This window comes from Pongo abelii, chromosome 1 (assembly GCF_028885655.2).
Source record: "Pongo abelii isolate AG06213 chromosome 1, NHGRI_mPonAbe1-v2.0_pri, whole genome shotgun sequence".
NCBI classification, from domain to species: domain Eukaryota; kingdom Metazoa; phylum Chordata; class Mammalia; order Primates; family Hominidae; genus Pongo; species Pongo abelii.
In genome coordinates, this window is record NC_071985.2 from 110,524,948 (window position 1) to 110,549,274 (window position 24,327).

The following is a 24,327-nucleotide window of genomic DNA, read 5'->3' on the forward strand; positions in this document are numbered from 1 at the left end:
ATCTTGGCTCACTGCAGCCTTGAACTGCTGGGCTCAAGCAATCCTCCTGCCTCAGACTCCCAATTAGCTAGGACTTTAGGTGTGTGCCACACCTGGCCAGTTTTTCAAAATTTATTTTTTGTAGAGATGAGGTCTCACTATGGTTACCCAGGCTCGGCAGACCCACACACCATTGCTCACTGCTAGTGCAGCAGTCTGAGATCCACCTTCGAGGCAGCAGCCTAGCAGGGATAGGGGCATCCACCATTGCTGAGGCTTGAGTAGGTAAACAAAGTGGCCAGGAAGCTTGAACTGGGCAGAGCCCACCACAGTTCAGCAAGGCCTGTGTCTCTGTAGACTCCACCTCTGAAGGCAGGGCATAGCTGTAAAAAAGGCAGCAGAAACTTCTGCAGACTTAAACGTCCCTGTCTGACAGCTCTGAAGAGAGCAGTGGTTCTCCAGTACAGTGGTTGAGCTTAGAGAATGGACAGACTGCCTCATCAAGTGGGTTCCTGACCCCTGTGTCGTCTGATCCCCCTCCCAGTAGGGGCCAACTGACACTTCATACAGGTGGGTGCCCCTCTGCAATGAAGCTTCCAGAGGAAGGATCAGGCAGCAATATTTGCTGTTCTGCAATATTTGCTGTTCTGCAGCCTCTGCTGGTGATACCCAGGCAGACAGGGTCTGGAGTGGACCTCCAGCAAACTCCAATAGACCTGCAGCTGAGGGACCTGACTGTTAGAAGGAAAACTAACAAACAGAAAGGAAAAGCATCAACATCAACAAAAAGGACATCCACACCAAAACCCCATCTGTAGGTCACCAACATCAAAGACCAAAGGTAGATAAGACCACAAAGATGGGGAGAAACCAGAGCAGAAAAGCTGAAAATTCTAAAAACCATAGCACCTCTTCTCCTCCAAAGGACTGCAGCTCCTCACCAGCAATGGAACAAAGTTGGATGGAGAATGACTTTGATGAGCTGGCAGAAGTAGGCTTCAGAAGGTTGGTAATAACAAACTTCTCTGAGCTAAAGGAGGATGTTCAAACCCATCGCAAGGAAGCTAAATCCTTGAAAAAAGATTAGACGAATGGCTAACTAGAATAAACAGTGTAGAGAAGACCTTAAATGACCTCATGGAGCTGAAAACCATAGCATGAGAACTACATGACGCATGCACAAGCTTCAATAGCTGATTCGATCAAGTGGAAGAAAGCGTAGCAATGATTGAAGATCAAATTAATGAAATAAAGTGAGAAGAGAAGTTTAGAGAAAAAAGAGTAAAGAGAAATGAACAAAGCCTCCAAGAAATATGGGACTATGTGAAAAGACCACATCTACATTTGATGGGTGTATCTGAAAGTGACGGAGAGAATGGAACCAAGTTGGAAAACACTCTTCAGGATATAATCCAGGAGAACTTCCCGAACCTAGCAAGGCAGGCCAACATTCAAATTCAGGAAATACAGAGACCACCACAAAGATACTCCTTGAGAAGAGCAACCCCAAGACACATAATTGTCAGATTCTCCAAGGTTGAAATGAAGGAAAAAATGTTAAGGGCAGCCAGAGAGAAAGGTCAGGTTACCCACTGTAGGGAAAAGAAAGAGAGATCAGACTGTTACTGTGTCTATGTAGAAAGGAAAGACATAAGAGACTCTATTTTGAAAAAGACCTGTACTTTGAACAACTGCTTTGCTGAGATGTTGTTAATTTGTAGCTTTGCCCCAGCCACTTTGACCCAACCACTTTGACCCAATCTGGAGCTCACAAAAACATGTGTTGTATGAAATCAAGGTTTAAGGCATCTAGGGCTATGCAGGACGTGCCTTGTTAACAAAATGTTTACAAGCACTATGTTTGGTAAAAGTCATCGCCATTCTCTAGTCTCAATAAACCAGGGGCACAATGCACTGCGGAAAGCCGCAGGGACCTCTGCCCTTGAAAGCGGGGTATTATCCAAGTTTTCTCACCATGTGATAGTCTGAAATATGGCCTCGTGGGATGAGAAAGACCTGACCATCCCCCAGCCTGACACCCATAAAGGGTCTGTGCTGAGGTGGATTAGTAAAAGAGGAAAGCCTCTTGCAGTTGAGATAGAGGAAGGCCACTGTCTCCTGCCTGCCCCTGGGAACTGAATGTCTCGGTATAAAACCAGATTGTACATTTGTTCAATTCTGAGATAGGGGAAAAACCACCCTATGGTGGGAGGTGAGACGTGTTTGCAGCAATGCTGCCTTGTTATTCTTTACTCCGCTAAGAAGTTTGAGTGGAGAGAAACATAAATCTGGCTTACGTGCACATCCAGTCATAGTACCTTCCCTTGAACTTAATTATGACATAGATTCTTTTGCTCACATGTTTTTTGCTGACCTTCTCCTTATTATCACCCTGCTCTCCTACTACATTCCTTTTTGCTGAAATAATGAAAATAATTATCAATAAAAACTGAGGGAACTCAGAGACTGGTGCCAGTGCAGGTCCTTAGTATGCTGAGTGCCAGTCCCCTGGGCCCACTATTGTTTCTCCATACTTTGTCTCTGTGTCTTATTTCTTTTCTCAGTCTCTTGTCCCACCCGACTAGATATACCCACAGGTGTGGAGGGGCAGGCCATCCCTTCCTACAAAGGGAAGCCCATCAGATTAACAGCAGATCTCTCAGCAGAAACTCTATAAGCCAGAAGAGAGTGGGGGCCAATATTCAATATTCTTAAAGAAAATAATTTTTAACCCAGAATTTTATATCCAGCCAAACTAAGCTTCATAAGTGAAGAAGAAATAAAATCCTTTACAGACAAGCAAATGCTGAGAGAATCTGTCAACACCAGTCCTGCCTTACAAGAGCTCCTGAAGGAAGCACTAAACATGGAAAGGAACAACTGGTACCAGCCACTGCAAAAACAAGCCAAATTGTAAAGACCATCGATGCTAGGAAGAAACTGCATCAACTAATGAGCAAAATAACCAACTAACATCATAATGACAGGACCAATTTCACACATAACAATATTAACCTTAAATGTAAATGGGCTAAATGCCCCAATTAAAAGACACAGACTGGAAAATTGGATAAAGACCCATCAGTTTGCTGTATTCAGGAGACCCCTCTCACATGCAGAGACACACATAGGCTCAAAATAAAGGGATGGAGGAAGATCTACCAAGCAAATGGAAAGCAAAAAAAAAAAAAAAAAAAAAGCAGCGGTTGCAATCCTAGTCTCTGATAAAACAGACTTTAAACCAACAAAGATCAAAAGAGACAAAGAAGGCCATTATATAATGGTAAAGGGATCAATTCAACAAGAAGAGCTAACTATCCTAAATATATATGCACCCAATACAGGAGCACCCAGATTCATAAAGCAAGTCCTTAGAGACCTACAAAGAGACTTAGACTCCCACACAATTGTAATGGGAGACTTTAACACCCGACTGTCAATATTAGACAGATCAACAAGACAGAAGGTTAACAAGGATATCCAGGAAAGCAGACCTAATAGACATCTACAGAACTCTCCATCCCAAATCAACAGAATATACATTCTTCTCAGCACCACATCGCATTTATTCCAAAATTGACCACACAGTTGGAAGTAAAGCACTCCTCAGCAAATGTAAAAGAACAGAAATCACAATAAACTGTCTCTCAGACCACAGTGCAATCAAATTAGAACTCAGGATTAAGAAACTCACTCAAAACCACACAACTACATGGAAACTGAACAACCTGCTCCTGAATGACTACTGGGCAAATAATGAAATGAAGGCAGAAATAAAGATGTTCTTTGAAACCAACGAGAACAAAGACACAACATACCAGAATCTCTGGGACACATTTAAAGCAGTGTGTAGAGGGAAATTTATAGCACTAAATGCCCACAAGAGAAAGCAGGAAAGATCTAAAATCAACATCCTAGAGTCACAATTAAAAGAACTAGAGAAGTAAGAGCAAACAAATTCAAAAGCTAGCAGAAAGCAGGAAATAACTAAGATCAGAGTAGAACTGAAGGAGACAGAGACACAAAAAAACACTTCAAAAAATCAATGAATCCAGGAGCTGGTTTTTTTAAAAGATCAACAAAATTGATAGACCACTAGCAAGACTAATAAAGAAGAAAAGAGAAAAGAATCAAATAGATGCAATAAAAAACGATAAAGGGGATATCACCACCAATGCCACAGGAATACAAACTACCATCAGAGAAACTATACACACCTCTACGCAAATAAACTAGAAAATCTAGAAGAAATGGATAAATTCCTCGACACATACACCCTCCCAAGACTAAATCAGGGAGAAGTTGAATCTCTGAATAGACTAATAACAGGCTCTGAAATTGAGGCAATAATTAACAGCCTACCAACCAAAAAAAGTCCAGGACCTGACAGATTCATAACTGAATTCTACCAGAGGTACAAAGAGAAGCTGGTACCGATCCTTCTGAAACTATTCCGAAAAATCAACAGAAAAAGAGGGAATCTTCCCTAACTCATTTTATGAGGCCAGCATGATCCTGATACCAAAGCCTGGCAGAGACACCACAAAATAAGAGAATTTTAGACCAATATCCCTGATGAATATTGATGCGAAAATCCTCAATAAAATACTGGCAAACCAAATCCAGCAGCACATCAAAAAGCTTATCCACCACGATCAAGTTGGCTTCCTCCCTGGGGTGCAAGGCTGGTTCAACATATGCAAATCAATAAACATAATTCATCACATAAACAGAACAAACAATAAAAACCACATGATTATCTCAATAGATGCAGAAAAGGCCTTTGACAAAATTCAACAGCCCTTCATGCTAAAAACTCTCAATAAACTAGGTATTGATGGAACGTATCTCAAAATAATAAGAGCTATTTATGATGAAGCCACAGCCAATATCATACTGAATGGGCAAAAACTGGAAGCATTTCCTTTGAAAACTAGCACAAGACAAGGATGCCCTCTTTCACCACTCCTATTCAACATAGTGTTGGAAGTTCTGGCCAGGGCAATCAGACAAGAGAAAGAAATAAAGGGTATCTAATTAGGAAAAGAGGCAGTCAAATTGTCCCAAATTGTTTGCAGATGACATGATTGTATATTTACAAAACTCCATGATCTCAGCCCAAAATCTCCTTAAGATGATAAGCAACTTCAGCAAAATCTCAGGATACAAAATCAATGTGCAAAAATCACAAGCATTCCTATACACCAATAACAGACAAACAGAGAGCCAAATCATGAGTGAACTCCCATTCACAATTGCTTCAAAGAGAATAAAATACCTAGGAATCCAACTTACAAGGGATGTGAAGGACCCCTTCAAGGAGAACTACAAACCACTGCTCAACAAAATAAAAGAGGACACAAACAAATGGAAGAACATTCCACGCTCATGGATAGGAAGAATCAATATCATGAAAATGGCCACACTGCCTCAGGTAATTTATAGATTCAATGCCATCCCCATCAAGCTACCAATGACTTTCTTCACAGAATTGGGAGAAACTACTTTAAAGTTCATATGGAACCAAAAAAGAGCCCGCATTGCCAAGACAATCCTAAGCAAAAAGAACAAAGCTGGAGGCATCACACTACCTGACTTCAAACTATACTTCAAGGCTACAATAACCAAAACAACATGGTACTGGTACCAAAACAGAGATATAGACCAACGGAACACAACAGAGGCCTCAGAAATAACACCACACCACACATCTACAACTGTCTGATCTTTGACAAACCTGACAAAAAAAAGAAATGGGGAAAGGATTCCCTATTTAATAAATGGTGCTGGGAAAACTGGCTAGCCATATGTACAAAGCTGCAACTGGATCCCTTCCTTACACCTTATACAAAAATTAATTCAAGATGGATTAAAGATTTCAATGTTAGACCTAAAACCATGAAAACCCTAGAAGAAAACCTAGGCAATACCATTCAGGACATAGGCATGGGCAAGGACTTCATGTCTAAAACACCAAAAGCAATGGCAACAAAAGTCAAAATAGACAAGTGGAATCTAATTAAACTAAAGAGCTTCTGCACAGCAAAAGAAACTACCATCAGAGTGAACAGGCAACCTACAGAATGGGAGAAAATCTTTGCAATCTACCCATCTGACAAAGGGCTAATATCCAGAATCTACAAGGAACTTAAACAAATATACAAGAAAAAAACAAACAACCCCATCAAAAAGTGGGCAAAGGATATGAACAGACACTTCTCACAAGAAGACATTTATGCTGCCAACAGATACATGGAAAAATACTCACCATCACGGTCATCAGAGAAATGCAAATCAAAACCACAGTGAGATACCATTTCACACCAGTTAGAATGGCGATCATTAAAAAGTCAGGAAACAACAGATGCTGGAGAGGATGTGGAGAAATAGGAATGCTTTTATGCTGTTGGTGGGAGTGTAAACTAGTTCAGCCATTGTGGAAGACAGTGAGGCAATTCCTCAAGGATCTAGAACTAGAAATCCCACTTGACCCAGCGATCCCATTACCGGGTATACACCCAAAGGATTATAAATCATGCTACTATAAAGACACATGCACACGTATGTTTATTGCGGCACTATTCACAATATCAAAGACTTGGAACCAACCCAAATGTCCATCAATGATAGACTGGATTAAGAAAATGTGGCATATATACACCATGGAATACTATGCAGCCATAAAAAAGGATGCATCCATGTCCTTTGCAGGGACATGGATGCAACTGGAAACCATCTTTCTGAGCAAACTCTCACAAAGACAGAAAACCAAACACCTCATGTTCTCACTCATAGGTGGGAATTGAATAATGAGAACACTTGGACACAGGGTGGGGGAACATCACACCCCAGGGCCTGTCGTGGGGTGGGGGGCAGGGGGAGGAATAGTGTTAGGAGAAATACATAATGTAAATGACGAGTTAATGGATGCAGCAAACCAACATGGCACATGTATACCTATGTAACAAACCTGCATGTTGTGCACATGTACCTAGAACTTAAAGTATAATAAAAAAAAGGAAAAAAATGTCTTTTTTTTTTTTTGAGACAGAGTCTTGCTCTGTTGTCCAGGCTGGAGTACAGTGGCTTGATCTCCACTAATTGCAACCTCCACCTCCCGGGTTCAAGCAATTCTCCCACCTCAGCTTTCCCAGTAGCTGGGATTACAGGTGTATACCACCACACCCGGCTAATTTTTGTATTTTTTGGTAGAGACAGGGTTTCACCATGTTGGCCAGGCTGGTCTCAAACTCCTGACCTCAAGTGATGTGCCCACCTTGGCCTCCCAAAGTGCTGGGATTACAGGTGTGAGCCACTGCACCTAGCAGAGAGTTGCTTTTCTTGAGCTTTGTTGTGGTTACCCCTAATGAGTTCCATCCCAGTGCCTACCGTAAAGAGTAGTTACTGAGGATCCTTTTCATGATATTACACAAGATCTTCTTTATGGCGTGTCTTAAGAAAATTTTCTTTCTGGTTTTAATATTAGGAATAAGTTGTTATGCTGGTTTTCACCTCGTGACCCCTGTGGCTTGGGCGCTTAATAAGCTCCCATCTTTTCAAGTGATCTCCGGGAAGCTTGGCATCAGTTGGTGGCCCACCAGTAATCAAGAGTTGGAATCATTAGGGATACATTTTTGTATCCCCCTTGTTCCTCATCCTTGTTTTTCCTTTCTTTTATTCATCTACTTTTAATTTAATCTTGGTTAACTATATCTGTATAAGCACTTTAAATTTTTTTAAAACTATCCCTTACAGGAAGGAAAATCTTTTCTGGAATAAGGAAGAGGAGGAAAGAAGAAAAAAAGGAGAAAGTAAAGAAGGTCAGAGACTACTAAAAGTCCAAGGAAACCATGAAGGCCTAAGTCAGATAGAATGGCCAATTCTTCATAAGCATGGGGTAATGAATAATGGATGGCAAAACAAACATCAAGAATAGAAACCTGTTCAGATCAGAGCATCAGAGCTAGTCGGTTGCAGGGGTCATGAAGCATGATTTGCTGTTAGGAGGAGCTCCAGAGAGCAGAGCCCTGTATGAACCATAAGCAAGGACTATTTGATCCTCACCCAGATTTCCAAGCTCAGCAAGAGAAAAGGAAGGAAAATAGAGGGAAAAAAAATGTCTTTTCTGTGTTGCTACTCATTATTAGGAATGATTTGGAAATGCCAGTTCATATTATTGTCCTAGAATTGAGCTTCTGCTTCTAATATTGTCAGTGATCTTGTTATACCTATGGTGTTAAAATATGTATATTTATGTAGTCCAGAAGTACTCAAATTCTCTGGCCTTTTAATACACAAATAACAATAGCTAAATCCCTATCATCTATCCTCTAGGGCTGCAGAAAATGCCTTTTATCAGGCTCACCTCCTCAAGTACCTCCAATGGTCACTGAGAAAAGCTCCCCGGTTCCATAAACCCTCTCTGTTTGTCACATGTCATCTCAGTCTGAGTCCTTGCCCCCTAGAATATTGAGGTGCCACACTCCTGCTTTCACCTCTCGTCATCTTGTAACTCCAGGAATACCAACTCCCTCTAAATGCAGTGCCTTAAATATGCATATAACCATGTTCCTTAGCTCCCCAAACGTGGCTAATCTGAATCTAATCTGGGTGTGTAATAAATGCCCTTGGAACAAAGACATACAACAGCGAGTAGCTGACAAATTTCATTATATCTCCATGCCCAGAATCTAGGCTCAATTTCCACCAGACCCAAAGATCTCCCTCATTTTCAGTCCAAAGCCCACCTCATTTCTCTGTCTCTGTAGAGCATCTACTGTCTTCCATTATCTTACAGGGCACAGTGAGGCCCTATTCTGTAACAAAAATGGCCTATTCTGTACTAAATAAAACCATGTGGCACAACAAACAGTCCACATCCTCTCCAGTCTGTTACCTTGTGTGCAGTAAAGAGACAATAAGGCCTGTGCATCACACCTGCCATAACCTCGTCTCCTGCGTTCAGTGTGCAAATGCTTGAGCAAAACCCCTATGCATTTCATACATATAGAATGCTCAGAATACCACAGCTCAAATTCATGTGTAGAAAAAAATGTCCTAAATCTGCAGGTCACACTCCAGATAATAGATCCAAATAGAATACTTAGCAGGTTTCCCTAAGGACAAGCAGATTCTTACCTTACATCTGCCTGACCAAAGAGATCACTTACAAGACTCTCTCAGAACAAAAGGGTCTCAAAACAAGAGAAGGATCTTAACACACTCCAGTATCCTCACCTGAGTGCAGATGCTGTTTAGAGGCCTCTAGTTGGCAGTTTTCCCACTCCATTCATGCAAAGATCAACCCACTACTTGAAAACCTATTAATTACCCCTCTATGACACCTTCATTGTGTCTATTCCTGATTCTGGTTCTAATATCCTTAAAGGTAGCAAAAAGTCTTATGCACAAAACTTAAATATATGAAAATGTCCAAACCAGCTGGTAAGCTAAATAATTATTGTCATTGCATTTTAGTGATATCACAGTGCCTGTGGTATCTTGCCATTTATGTTTTTTTCAATAGCAACTTGATCATTTTAGTTTGAGGTTCTGTCTCCATAAATAGTTGGGTTGAATATGAGAATAAGTAATTTTTTTTAACTTTCATAATAGGCAGCAACTGAATAATGAATCAATCCCTAAAAGAGAGTCACTCCAGTTATCCTGAAGACTAATTATGTGAGTTTAGTTGACATACGTCAGCCTTCTAAAGCTTGGACGCTCCCAGGGTACTGATAAAATAGATCCTATGAAAGCTGAAGACCAGTCTTCATATTTATGATGAGCTCCCAGAGTGTGGCCATGGCATGAGGACCTTCCTGGGCCATCATCATCCAGCTTCTCTTTGGCATCTCTTTAGCTATACCGGCACACAGGTGCCAGTTAAGTGGTACTTTTTGCTAAATAACAAGGACCTTGTTATCAAATGTAGCTTAAATGAATGTTACTCTCACCTGTAGAAACCCTAAGACTTATTTTCAGCTCTTGGTCACTTGCTGCTGCTATTTTTGGCTCTCATTTTTTGAGTTGTTACTAAGTGCCAATCTCTGTGATAAGCTACTTTCGTATATTATCTCTAATCTTCAAGAAAATCCTGCGAGGTGGCCACTATTTTCATATTTTAAAGATAATAACAGGCAAGTTCAGAAAGATGAAATGCTTTGTCTATAGCCACATAGAGGTGGCAAAACTGGGATCCAAACTCAAATCTGTCTAGCTCAAACACTTTCTTTTTCTTACTTACATTCTGAGCATTTCTTGCCGGCTTATCAGAGTATAAATATTAGTAGCCGTGTGTATAAATTGGAATCCAATAAAGAGAGATACCACATAGTAACATGAGCAGGGGAAGTGTAATATAAGGAACTATTCACCATAACAGAGAATTGGAGTAAAGAAGAATTATCTAGTAAAAAGTGAAGGAGAGCTCTGATAACTCAATGATAAGAAGACAAATAATTCATTTTTTAAAAAATAGACAAAGGATTTGAACAGATATTTCACCAAAGAAGATATATGAATGACTAATAAGTGCACAAAAAGATGCTCAACATCATCAGTGCCCTGTCTGAAGGCAGCAGTTGCTACTTCACTCCAGTCAACTGCAATGTGGAAATACAGGTATAGAATTGCCAGATCACCTAGTTTTCCCCCCACCAAAAGCTAGAAATTCAGATTTTTGTCTAAGATTTTCCTTTTTTCCATGTTGGAAACAAATTCAAAATATTTCTTAAAACATCACATAGTTGAAACAAAGCATATCTACAGGACTGATGTGACTTGTTTGTGACTTCCTCCATAGGTTTTCTATCTGGGGAGGGACATGGCAGAAGCAGTGTTTCAGGAAGATATTTCTGGCAGCAGTATGTACAGTCTAGACTGAAGAGGAGAGGGTAAAGCCAGGGAAGACTAGCAAAAAGTCCAGAGATGGATAGGAACAAACCTGACTAGGGTGATGGCACAAAGGAGAGCATGTCCTGTTCATCCTTCCCTCCACAAAGCAGCTGGACAAGACCCAACCAGTGATGGGATCTCTGTAGCATCATTTTCCAAAGGAACCTGGCACATGCCAAGTGCTGTCTCCATTTCAAAGTCCATTCATGTACCGACATTCGCCTACCCTCTCGGCCTTGATCCCACTCTCCTGAGGTGCCTGAGGGATCTTGCCACTGTGCGCATGGCACTAAGCAACTCTGCCCACCAGTCCCAGAGCTGCTCTTGTCTCACTCTGTTACCTTACGCAAATGGCAGGCATGGGGAGCCTGTTGCTCCATCTGGGAAATCCTCTGGACCACCCAACCTTCCTCTCGGAGAAATTCAAGGGAGCAATAAGGAAATATTTGCCAAGCCCTGTACACCCACCTGTTTGCAGAGAGAGGGAGAGTTGCCATATTAATTATTAAGCAGACCTATCTGAGCCAAAGAGAGTCATGGAAACTTCATTATTATGCGTGGTGTGTGGCTGTCTTTGGAATATTCTGCTTGCTTGGTTTCTAATTTCCTTTTCTTACATGAGTCTTTCTCCCTCATAAATCTTTGCATCTCAATGTTCTGTTCTCTCCTCCCTTGCGTTCTGAACTAGGAGTTCCCACAAACCCTCTGTGGTTAAATCTACTCCTCCAAACACCACAGGCTCCAGGCAGCATTGTTCATGAAAGCGGGTGACACCCTTTGGCCTCCGCCCTCTGGAAGGGCCTGCTGAGTGAAGGCCCAGTCAGGGAGGGGAGGGATGGAGGGGTGTTGAGGAGAGTGAGGTGGGCAGGGAGTCCCCCCACCTCTCCCAGCTGCCCAAGGAAACACTCTCCAACTGTTTCTCTAGAACAAACCAACCAACAAGTGCCAGGAGCTTTCTGTGAATCTGACAGCCGGCTGATCACAGAATCCTCCCAGCAATGGCACTTAGCCCATAACTGGCAGCAAGTGCTCTCTAGAGGGAGTCAGAGGCACCTCTCTGAGAGGCAAATTCTAATGTCCTGCCTGAATTGGGTACTCAGAGGGGCTTAGCAAGTGATGCCAACGGGAGGAAAAAAAAGGAAAGAAAAGAAAAGCGGAGCAACTGGTGTCTTCATCACTAAAAGACAGAGAGAAGGCTTCCTTTGGTATCAAGAGGAGTCTAACAGACTGTGCCATTCAAATTAGGCTACATTTCTGTGGCAGAAGCAGTGCACATGGCAGAACCAGCAGTGGGGTATGAATGTGGTGGGTTCCACGGGCTCACTCTGAGAATCCGTCTCTAGCACACAAGGTGCCAGGCCTTAATTTGGTCTCCCTGTTGCTCCTGCTTCTGAAATGTGTTGAAGCAGATACAGCTGTTTAAACTGGCATCCCTGTTTATCTTTGTGTTCCCAGTGTCTAGTATTTAAATACCTGAACTGAATTTAAATTGCCATCAGCTTGTTAACTGCAAAATAATAGAACAATTTCAGGAAGAAGGTGGTAGGGGCCATATTTCGACCACTCTGCTTTCTCATACAGACACCTAGCTCCTCAGGCCTTCTGCCAGATATCAAAAGAAGAGGGTATGTGCTGGGCCTGGTTTTTTTATGCCCTGAGGATCAACATAGTGTAGTGAGAAAATCCTGGCTTTTGGAGTCAGACCCGACTGGATTTCAATATGAGCCCCTCACTTACTAGTTGTGGGAATGGTAGACGTTTTTAAACTTTCTGCACATCAGTTTGCCCATCTTTAAAATGAAAATATTAGTACTTATCTCAGAATCTATATACTTTATTTTACATAATATAAACGATTTAAATCACACATAGACATTTAATAACATGGAAAATGCATGACATATTAAGTAAAAAAAAAAAAAGGTGGTTATGGAACATTCTTATAGACTGAAATAACACCATTGTGTGGCTTCCCCAAGTTTTCTGTGGTGTTTGGGTCCACTGCTACCACATACACGTCGCACCATGTTGGAAATACATGGATTCACCTAGTACACGGGTCCCTATTCACTTCTGCTGGTTTTCATCGAGACCACTGCCTCCTGATCTCTATTGCTCTCTAAGGAGGAATCTCTGTATCTTTTACCATCACCACCTGCTCACTTTTTTCCTCACAAAAGCATCCTTTAGGGGTTGGCATTCCATGCCTGAGAGTAAGGAATACTGGTGAGCTGATGAGAAGAGCTTTACACTTTACAGTTTCAGGTTTTCTACACATATGGACCAAAGGGAATTAATCTCACCTAAGAAGCAAAAGACTCAATACTGTCACAAATTAATATTTAACCAGTAATTATCTCTTCTATAAAATGATAGAAAAATGTATTGAAATGGGCCTCCTGATGCCCTGTTGTACTCTGTTGACAGTAAAAACTGATTCAAGCCTTTGGAAAACTATCCATCAAGAGCACTGAAAATGGCATACCTGGATGGGCACAGTAACTCATGCCTGTAATCTCAACACTTTGGGAGGCTGAGGCAGGAGAATTGCTTGAGCCCAGGAGTTTGAGACCAGTCTGGGCAACATAGCAAGACTCTGCCTCTAGAAAAAGAAAAGAAAAATTAGCCAGGCATGGGGGCATGTGCCTGTAGTCCCAACTACTTGGGAGACTCAGGCAGGAGGATTGCTTAAGCCAAGGAATATGAGGCTGCAGTGAGCTATGATCATGTTACTGCACCACAGTCTGGGTGTCAGAGTGAGACCCTGTCTCAACAACAACAACAAAAATCAAACTCTGGGCCGGGTGCTGTGGCTCACGCCTGTAATCCCAGAACTTTGGGAGGCTGAGGTGGGCAGATCATGAGGTCAGGAGATCGAGACCATCCTGGCTAATATGGTGAAACCCCATCTCTACTAAAAATACAAAAAATTAGCCGGGCATGGTGGCGGGCACCTGTAGGCCCAGCTACTCAGGAGGCTGAGGCAGGAGAATGGCGTGAACCCGGGAGGCGGAGCTTGCAGTGAGCCGAGATCACACCACTGCACTCCAGCCTGAGCAACAGAGCAAGACTCTGTCTCAAAAAAAAAAAAAAAAAAAAAAAAATCATACTCTGCAAACCAGAATTCTACACCTGGGAATCTATCCTAAGAAAATAATTTAGAATACATAAAAACCTTTATTGCACAAAGAGATTTACTGTAGCACTACTTAAACTAGTGAAAAACTAGAAAAAACTACTAGAAAAAGTATTCATTGTTCAAGGGATAAGTATATTATGATACACCCAAAGGTTAAAACCGTTACTTACAATTATGGCAAATGGTCTCCAAAGATGGCTGCCAACATTGTTAGTGATGTTTTTCTTTCTACTTGAATAATCACCTCATTCTAAAAGAAGAATAATTTTGAGTTTGGAAAAAATAAACTTTATTATTTCAAAAAGAGTTTGGGTTAGGTAATCTCTAAAATCACTTGTCACAGGTTGGGTTCTTTGGAGGCAGATATTGAGTTGAAGTTTGGATGTAAGATGTTTATTCAGGATCAACACCTGTGAAAGGAAGAAGACAGAGGGAGGATTAAGCAGAGGAAGAAGTTAAACTGCAGTACAGACCTGAGGGAGCTTTAGAACAAACACTACCAACAAGGGTGTCCTACATTGGGTCAAAATGGCCTGGCTTTTATATTCTCACCTCAGTTAGACACCAAATGCACTCAAAAGGTCATGACCTGAGGTGAGGTGCTTTCTGTGATGAGACCAAATCTGAGGGAGCTACAGCTAGAGGATGTATGCTCATTACACTCCCCACAGCTGGGGCTATAAGTCTTTCCTGGGAAGGAAATCTGAGCGGGGCCTTTCCATGTCTGTTACCTCCCTCCTAGGTCCATGTTCTTGTGCTTCATTTTCGTATGCTTATTTGTTGAACAAACACATTAGCAATAATAATATTATCTTACGTAGCACTTTTATAATGCTTTCATGTATGGCATGCTTCCCTAATTCACAGTACTGAACCAAGGAGTCTGAAGGCTATTTTTTTTAAAGTACTGTACAGATTTTTAATGACATTTTCTTTCACCACACTTCAGTAAGACCATTTCATCAATGTAGTTAAAATTGTGAAACAGGTAACATTTGTGCTGCTTCTTCTCAACATATCACTCTCCCCCTCCTAGCAACTCTTCTCCCTTTCCCTGTCAGACAGTTATTGCTCTAATACTGGTAAAAGTCTCTTTGCTCATTGTAGCATCCTACCCCAAATGCTCCTTCAGGTAGCTCACTCTCTTTTCTACAACTAAACTTCAACTGGCTGAAATTAGAAAATGACCAATACATTTATGCATACATGTTCTATGACTAATGACAATGTGCTATTCTTTTCAACATTTCCTTTTTGCTTTTCAAAAGTAATTTCTGGATATAACACCAAAAGCACCAGCAACAGAAGAAAAAAATGGTGAATTGGACTTCAAAATTAAAAACTTGTGTCTCAAAGGACACTATTTCAACAGAGTGAAAAGGCAACTCACAGAATGGCAGAAATATTTGCAAGTCATATATTAAATACTTGATAAGAGATTGATACCTGGACTATATAAAGAGCTCCTGCAACTCAACAACAAAACACTCACACAACCCAATTCAACACTGGGCAAGGGACTTGAATAGACATTTCTCCAAAAAAGATATACAAATGGCCAAAAATCACATGAAAAGAAGCTCAGCATCGCTAATCATTAGGAAAATAGCTAATCAAAGCCAACGAGATACCACATCATACCCATTAGGATGGCTGTTATTTAAAAAAAACAAAAACAGAAAATAACAAGTGTTGACAAGGATGTGGAATAACTGGAACCCTTGTGCATTGCTGGTGGGAATGTGAAATGGTGTAGCCACTGTGGAAAACATTATGGTTGCTCCTTTAAAAAGTTAAACATAGAATTACCACATGATCCAGCAATCCCACTTCTGGGTATGTACCCAAAAGAATAGAAAGCAAGAACTCAGTCATTTGTACACCCATGTTCATAGCAACATTACTTACAATAGCCAAAAGATAGGAAAAAAATCCCAAATGTCCGTCAACAAAATGTGATATGTACACACAGCAGAATATTATTCTGCCTTAAAAGGGAAATAAATTCTGATACATGCTACAGCATGGATGAAACTTGAGGACATTCTGCTACATGAAATAATCCAAACACAAAAGGAAAAATATTGTATGATTGCACTTATATGAGATACCTAGAGTAGTCAAACTCATAAAGACAGAACACAGAAAGGTGGTTGCCAGGGTCTGAGGGAGGAAAGAGTCGGTGGTTCTTGTTTGATATGATGGAAATTTCTGGAGATGGATGGTGGGGCCAGTTGCACAACATGGTGGAGGTATTTAATGTCACTAAATTTTACTTCCAAAAATGGTTAAAATGGTAAATTTCATGTTATGTATATTTTACCACAATTTTTTTTTAAGTGATTCCCACTGACTGGCAAGGCTGTAAGGCCATTGGTGTATAAGCTCTTTGAAAGCATGGGCTACATGGCATGTTACCCAGAATTTGAAATCAGACAGACAGGAGTCCTAGTTTTTTCTCTACTAATACATGTTAGCAATGCGAATTTGAGTAACATATGCCAACTTCCGAAGCCATAATTTCCTCATCTCTAAAGTGGAGTTTATTATAACTACCGAAGTGGTCTCTGTCTATCCAGTATCCATTTTCCTTTCACATAATAGGATGCCAAATCACCCTGGAGAGCTACCCTTTCTTCATCCTTAGCCCATAAGGTTTAATTGGCTGAGTCCACTCTAGAAATTAAAGAGGGCAGCTGGGCGCGGTGGCTCACGCCTGTAATCCCAGCACTTTGGGATGCCAAGGTGGGTGGATCACGAGGTCAGAAGTTCAAGATCAGTATGACCAACATGGTGAAACCCTGTCTGTACTAAAAATACAAAAATTAGCCAGGTGTGGTGGTGTGCACCTGTAATCTCAGCTACTCAGGAGGCTGCGGCAGAAGAATCACTTGAACCCGGGAGGCAGAGGTTGCAGTGAGCCAAGATCACGCCACTGCACTCCAGCCTGGTGACAGACTCCGTCTCAAAAAATATATAAATAAATTTTAAAAGAAAATAAAGAGGACATATGATCTAGGTTTAGTCAATCAGTATATTTCCTCCCTCTGGGCACAGCCATTGGTTCAGGAATGGGCTTGAGATCTGAGGAAGTTCAACAGAGGTAATCCCAAAACTTTTGCTGGAGCAGCTAGAAAGAATTTTTCTCTTTGACAAGGGCTGCCAACAAGATAGAAGGTAATTGTGGAGGTCCTGGGAGCCACTAATGACTATAAAGGGAAAGCCTACCAGAGAATAAAGAAGACATAGGAAAAATAGAGCCAAGAGATGGAGAGTGAGATAGCATCAAGATAGGATCATCTAGTTCCTGGATCCAGCAGCAGCTGAAGTCCACATCTGTATATTTTGGATATATGAGCCAATACATTTGATTTTTTTTGTTTTATGTCACTAAGTTGTCTTTTTATCTTTTGCAATCAGAAAAATCCTGACTAACACACTTACCTTTCTTTGTTACTGGAGGAAGTAAATGTAATAATTATACAGCAGCCTGGCACATTGTACTCTGTCTTATTCACCTCTGAATCCCACCCAGCACACGGTAAGTGCCCAACAAATTTTGTTGGATGAGAATACAAAATTGGGAATTGTGTGTCTGACCTACATTGTGCAAACTCAGATTATGAGCATAAACCTAGCAAAGCATTGTGCTTCCGTGGGTAGTGAGTTCCTTCTTTCATGAAGCTGAAAGTGGCATGATGTGCTGGCAGACTAACACTCTACCAGTATAGGGTCATCACTTCAGAATAATTAAATTGGACACTTATTTAGTGCTTACTATGAGCAAAGCACTGATGAAAAGAACGGTGAACACAAACAGACAAATGCAATCAAACACATGATAAGGTTTATTAGAGACGATCACCTGCCATGGTTTGAATGTATCGCTCAAAGTTCACATGTTGCAAATTTAATCCCCAGTTGAACTATGTTGAGAGGTGAGATCTTTAAGAGGTGATTAAGTCATGAGTTTTTTGCTCTGACAGATTAATGCCACTAAGAGTAGGTTCCTGATATAAAGGAAACTTCCTCTCCTGCTCTCTCTTGCATGCTCTCTTGCCCTTCAGCCTTCCACCAGGAGATGATGCAGCACAAAGCCTCTTCCCAGATGCCAGTGTCTTGATACTGGACTTCCCAGCCTACACAATTGTGAGAAATAAATTCCCTGTCTTTATAAATTAACCAGTATGTGGCATTCTGTAATACCAACCTAAAGGAGACCAAGACAGCACCTAAAGGATTGGAGTGTAGTAAATGGAAGTCTGTCACTCTGCCTATGGGACCAGGAAAGGCATTTCTCAGGAAAGGTGACCTCGAAAATGAGATGGGTCTCAAAAATGAGTATGCACATACACTAACATTGCCTAGGAAAAGAATACCTATGAGCAGATATAGCCTGTCATGTTTTGGGATTGCAGGAGAGTGGGCTCATTTAGCACTCCTGTATAAATTAGCCTCTGAAAGGGGCTTGAGAAATTAGGCATTAGTTTATTTTAGTTTATTTTTTCCACCAATTCTACCCACTTCCTCCTTTGGGGAAAAAAAAAATCTTCCCCTATGACAAACAATATAATGTTAGTTAAAAAATCATATCAAAGTATGTCGCTTGTAATTATTTGAAAAGTAGTTTAATAAACTAAGCTCTGCAGTTGGAGGAGGGATATGGATTGCTTTCCAGGTAATTTAAGGGATCCTGAGCACATAACTATAACACAGCTGTTTCTAGGGCTCAGGGAGAACTAGCCTTTCCAAGACCAATGTCCCATTGGTTTATCCTGCCAAAAGCTCTGGGCTTGTCCATGAAGCAGTGACTGTGGGGTTAGATGAGAAACAGTGGACTGGATCCTTAAAATCACCACATCTCACCTTGAATGAGCCATAGCTGCAGAAAGAGTATTTCATTAAGGAAAAAGCCATATTTCCTACCAAAGAGGTAAAGTGATTTCATGGATTTAAAACCACAAGGTACTAAAATAACATTATCTGACAGGAAGGTAGAGAGGGCTCCTGAACTTAGAAATACTTGGACTGAGAGTCTGAGTGTCTTGATGTAATAATGCTGCCATTTTCTCCTATTAGTCTAGTTACCAGCAAACTATGGATCCCTCAAAAATCAATTCAGTACCATATGACATGCCAATTCTACCCCTAGGCATATACCCAAGAGAACTGAAAACATGTTCATAAAAGAATTGTACACAGATGTTCATAGCAGCATTATTCATAATAGCCTTTATTCACATAGCATTATATAATGCTACGTGAATGCTATGTGAATAGCATAGAATAATGTGTTACGTGAATAGCATTATTCACATAGCACATTATTCAAAATGTCTATCAACAGATAAATGGATAAATAAAATGTATATTATACTGTGGAATATTACTCAGTCATAAAAATGAAGTACTGATTCATGCTACAACACAAATAAAGCTTAAAAACATTATGCTAAGTGAAAGAAGTCAGACACAAAATGCCACATATTGGATGATTTCATTTATACGAAATGCCTAGAATTAGGGAATCCATAGTGATGGAAAGTAGGTTACTGGTTACTAGGGGTTTGGGGGAGGGAAGAATGAAGAGTGACTGCAAATGGGCTTGGGGTAATAAATGAGTTCTGGAATTAGGTAGTGGTGATGATTGTGCAATTTTGTGAACATACTAAAAATCAGTGAATTGTAGTCTTCAAAAGGGTGAATTTTATGGTACATGAATTTTAGCTCATTTAAAATACAAAACAATTGACAGATCCAACTTCATGAAGACGTTCCTGAGCCTCATGGTTAGAACTAACCACTCCCTCCTGTGCACAACCTTTAGAGCACACTTTTATTGTAGACATATGCAATTTTTCATGTATGCCAGCCTCCTCTGATAATAATAAGCTCTTCAGAAGCAGGATTATATCTTGTCTATGTCTGTATCCTCAACTGGGCACAATGAAATTCAGCACATATTCAATAAACATATGTTGAATTGAAGATATTTTCCAAGACTTTTACAATCTTCAGTAATACTGAGCAATCCATTTATAAATATAATAGTACATATAAACTGTGTGTAAGTTTTTTGTGATATAAAAATGAAAGAGGCATAGTCTCTACCTTTGAGGAACTTATATATTTTTGACAAAAATAAGTAGACTTAAATACCTACAAAGCAAGGAAGAAAATAAGTGCTATGTAAACGGCATAATGATCCACACCTAATAGTTCCTACTGAGTGTGATGGGGAAGATTTTTTTAAAAGATAGTTGCATAACAGTGAGCTTTAGGGATGTAACAAGATGTTAAAAGGAAAGCTTCAGCTAAGGCACATTCTAGAGCTATGTGTTGGACCAAAATGCAAACACTTTCAAAGTAGGTGGTAAAAAGGGGTGAAAGGGTTGGTAACTCTTTTTTTGTTATTTTTTTCTTTGAGATGGAGTCTCTCTCTGTCACCAGACTGGAGTGTAGTGGCATGATCTCAGCTCCATGCAATCTCCACCTCCTGGGTTCAAGCGATTCTCCTGCCTCAGCTTCCAAGTAGCTGAGACTACAGGCGCATGCCACCACGCCTGGCTAATTTTTGTATTTTCAGTAGAGATGGGGTTTCACCATGTTGGCCAGGATGGTCTCGATCTCTTGACCTCATGATCTGCCAGCCTCGACCTCCCAAAGTGCTGGGATTACAGGCGTGAGCCACCGTGTCTGGCCCTGGGATGGTAACTCTTAAATGATTACCCACACTGATGGCGTAAAGGGATGCTGAATTGCAGATCAGGAAGACTTTTGAAAAGGATTTCTTTGGAGAGAAGTATTGGGTTCCAAGAATTCTATCCTTCTCATTATGGGGGAAAAAGGGGACAGAAGAAGAGAGGAGAGGAGAGGAGAGGAGAAAGGGGGAGAAAGAGGGTGGGGGTGGGAAGGAGGGATATCTGCTAGTTAAATCAAACCAAAGGACAGAACTTTTATGGTACCATCCGTGGAGCTTAATATGTGTCTTCTAAAGTTTGAGGGGCAAAGGGGACTTCTGACAGGTTCATCCTTGAGAAATCTAAATCCAGAGTGCTGAGTTGTGGGGAAGGGGCTGCACTCCCAGAGTTTTCCTGGACAAACATGTTTCCTATGGAAACCAGATGTGGCCCATGAAGGAAAGGGAGTTGTGTGGTGTTGCTTAGCCCCTGTTTATAATGACCTCCTGCAGGAGTGAGGAGCCTCAATAAAGGAAAGCTGGAGATGAACTGCTGCTGGATACCTAAGGCTGCAGAAAGGCGGGGAAAAGGAAGAGTCTCAGAGCAACCCATGAAAATCTCTTAAAAGAGCAATCAGCCTTAAACATCTGCAAAGGCCAGAGAGCACCAACTTGATCACCTGCACAGCACCAGTCAACTAAGAACTTTGCTAGTACTCCTTCATTGATCTCCCTTCCTAAGCTCCAGATCCTAGAGTGGTCAGAATCGGCTTTAGAAAGATGGTAAAAGGAGAAGAATCATGAGATTATCCCCTACCCCACTTTCAAATTTCAGACTTCTAGCCTGTGGCCAGTACAAACTGGAGGAGAGGAGGAGAAACTTCAAGCTTAAAAATTATCATTCTCACCTATGACTGCCATTTAAATTCCTGATTTCCACCATGTTTTGTGACTTTAAAAGTGACTGAGTACCTTTAATATCTCTGAGGGGCAACCTCTGTTTTTTCTAAGGTCAAGGAGAACAGCCCCTCAGTGGAGATGTAAAGAGACAGTCAAAAATGAATTTGCTTTAAGATTCCATTCTACCAGTTGTGTTTGTTTCATACAAACATGACAGATAGAAATAGGAAAATGGGTCTTGATAAAAGGAATCAAGGTAGCCAGATCCAAGGTCTATTTGGAAAAGGACACATAGAGAAAAACATCTACCTCTGGGATGGAAATAGTGGAAAATGTAGATGGGAAGCTGATTGAAAGGGCCTCCAGTACCAAACTGAAGGGTCATTTAAATACTGGAGTATAATTTCAGTATATTTTGGTATTTCAGGATATTTCATGTTGACATATTTTCAGTACTTGAGATCAGTAAAACTAAGTATTCAATACTTGTAATTATTTATTTCTTTACTTTAATTGACCAGTAAAAATTGTATGTATTTGTGGTATACAACAACATGATGTTTTAATATGTGTATACATTGTGAAATGGCTAAATCAAGCTAATTAACCATCATCTAAATATCTATCATCTAAGATACTTATTTTTTGTGGTGAGAATATTTAAAATCTACTCTCAGCCATTTTCAAATATATAATATATTGTCATTAACTATAGTCAACAAAGTGAAAAATATATCTTCTGAACTTACTCCTCTTGTCTACCTGAAATTTTGTGTCATTTGACCAATATCTCCCCAATCCTCCCATCCCTCAGCCTCTGGTAAGTACCACTTTACTCCTTATTTCTGTTAAGTTTGAGGTTTTTGGTTTGTTTTTTTTTTTAAGAGATGGGGTCTCACTATGTTGCCCAGGCTGGAGTGCTTATCCTACCACTGATAATCATGGGATATTTGACCTGCTTCATTTCTGACCTGGGCTGGTTCACCCCTCCTTAGAAAACTTGGCGGTCCCCTGCTCTCAAAAAGGTCACCTACTGATGCTGAACTTAGTGTAGACACCCTATTGGCATAGCACACTACAGCCCAGAACTCCTGGACTTAAGCAATTATCTTGTCTCAGCCCCTGGAGTAGATGGACTACAGGCATGTGCCACTTAACCACTGGCTAAGTTTGAGTTTTTAAATACTCCACATATGAGATTATGTGGTATTTGTCATTCTGTGCCTGACTTATTTCACTTAACAAAATGTCCTCCAAGTTCATCCATGTTGTCATAAATGAGAGGATTTTTTTTTATTTTCTAAGGCTGATTAGTATTCCATTATGTATATATAACACATTTTCTTTATCCAGTCATCCACTGATGGACACTTAGGTTGGTTCCATATCTTGAACATTGTGAATAATGCTGCAGTGAACATGGGATTGTAGGTGTCTCTTCAACATACAGATGTTACTTCTTTTGGATATAGACCCAAGAGTGGGATTGCAGGATCATATGGTACAGTAGTCCAATTTTTAATTTTTTGAAGAAGCTTCATACTGCTTTCTGTAATGGCTGTACCAATTTACATGCCCACCAACAGTGTACAAGGGTTTCCTTTTCTTCACATCCTCAACACTTATCTTTCATCTTTTTTGATAGTAGTCATTCTAACAAGTGTGATATAATATCTCATTGTGGTTTTGATTTGCATTTCCCTGGTGATTAGTGGTTTTTGTTTTTTGTTTTTGTTTTTTTTTTTTTGAGACAGAATCTCAGTCTGTCACCCAGGCTGGAGTGCAGTGGTGGGATCTTGGCTCACTGCAACCTCTGCCTCCTGGGTTCAAGGGATTCTTCTGCCTCAGTCTCCTGAGTAGCTGGGACTACAGGTGCCCGCCACCACGCCCAGCTAATTTTTGTATTTTTAGTAGAGACGGGGTTTCACTGTATTGGCCAGGCTGGTCTCGAGCTCCTGACCTTCTGATCCACTCGCCTCAGACTCCCAAAGTGTTGGGATTACAGGTGTGAGCCATCGCGCCCAGCCTGATTAGTGTTATTGAGCATTTTTTCATATACTATTGGATATCTATATGTCTTCTTTTGAAAAATGTCTATTCAGGTCCCTTGTCCATTTTTTATTTGGGTTATTTGTTTTCTTACTATTGAATTGTTTGAGTTCCTTTTATATTTTGTATGTTAACCTCTTATTGGATGTATGGCTTGCAAATATATTCTGTCATTCTATATGTTGTCCCTTCACTCTGTTGATTGTTTCCTTTGCTATGTAGAAGATTTTTAGTTTGATGTAATTTCATCTGTCTACCTTCACTTTTGTTGCTTTTGCTTTTGGGGTCATATCAAAATAATCTTTGCCCAGACCAACGTCATGGAGATTTTCATCTACTGATTTTATAGTTTCAAGTTTTACATTTAAGATTTTAATTCATTTTGAGTTAATTTTGTATAAATATATGTTGTAAGATGAGTATCTAATTTTATTCTTCTGCATGTGGATATCCAGTTTCCCTAGTACTATTTATTGAACAAGATATTCTTTTTCCATTTTGTGTTCTTGGCAACTTTGTCAAAAATCAATTGACTATAAATGCATGGATTTATTTTTGAGCTCTCTATTCCATTTCATTGGTCTATGTGTCTGTTTTTATACCAGTACAATACACTTTTGACTCTTCTAGTTTGGTGGTAAATTTTCAAGGCAAGTAGTGTGATGCCTCTGGCTTTGTTCTTTTT

At 40.4% G+C, this 24,327-nt stretch overlaps 1 protein-coding gene and 1 long non-coding RNA gene across 2 annotated transcripts in view; one reads left to right on the forward strand and one right to left on the reverse strand.

Moving 5' to 3' along the window:
- The window catches only part of LOC100447686 (neuroblastoma breakpoint family member 12), a 2,265,351-nt gene that overhangs the window by 597,893 nt on the left and 1,643,131 nt on the right, over positions 1–24,327 (forward strand).
- LOC129058944 (uncharacterized) overlaps positions 14,197–24,327 on the reverse strand; it is a 33,266-nt gene continuing 23,135 nt past the window's right edge. Inside the window, exon 3 of the long non-coding RNA XR_008524432.2 lies at positions 14,197–14,424. This is a non-coding gene — a long non-coding RNA (uncharacterized LOC129058944). The remainder of the gene's footprint in view (positions 14,425–24,327) is intronic.